Here is a 949-nt window from a genome sequence, read left to right on the forward strand (position 1 = left end):
AACTCTTACTATCCCTGAAATGTGTGTTTTTGTGTTTGTTATTTTTTTCTCCTGTCCACCCAAAAGGGTGTATCAAGGAAATGGAACGTGTAATCCTGCAGTGGCACTCTTGACACAGTTTGAGAGGTTTATGTAATTGTGATAATGCTGTTATGGCATCTTACATTTGGCCTCCTTGGCTAGCTAGCGGAAAGCATGCTTCCGGAGTAGCAGCACTACCCTGGATACACAGTGAACCCTACACATACGTACACTGAGCTAATGCAGCGAGGTTACGCTTAAATGAACACAGTGTTCCTCTGGTGTCTCATATGACTCGACGTGTCATGTCATTCATGTCTTTTTTACCACAGTGCCATTGATTTTTTTGATTTTTTTGAATACACAATTGTAATTTCTATTTTCCCCAAAATAACAAAATCACTGTGTTTCCATATTTTGTGAATCACATAAAAGACATCCACCATTTCCATTGCTGCTGAATATGTGACTCTCTCACCACATCGCGGCAAAAACTGATCATTCCAGCCATGTACCTGAGAGAACAAGATGAAGACATACATAGAGTGAGTGAGAGAGACTGGTTGAACAAATCAGAAAAATGAGAGATGGAGGAATCAAGCCTCCATCTGCAGAGAGAGAGTCAGGAGGCATGCCTTCTGGCAGGAGCTGAAGAAGACAGCTGTGTTTGGTGTGATATTTTTAAACACATCAATGTTGCTCCAATCCCCATGCCTCGCCTGACCTATTTTTAGCCAGGGCTGGCCATTGTTCTATTTCTGTCACCTGTGGGCCACGCAGTTGTTGATTCACATGCAAATTAAGCCTGCTCCCTCCCTGGCTTGCATTACTGCCTCAGCGAGGTGCTCAGTACATGGTGCACGGCTTTCCTAGCAACCCAGCTTTACATTTTTCTCAGTCTCAGCTCAGGCACTGTGCAGAGAAGAAG

Source organism: Microchirus variegatus, assembly GCF_963457635.1.
Source record: "Microchirus variegatus genome assembly, chromosome: 1".
Classification (NCBI taxonomy): domain Eukaryota; kingdom Metazoa; phylum Chordata; class Actinopteri; order Pleuronectiformes; family Soleidae; genus Microchirus; species Microchirus variegatus.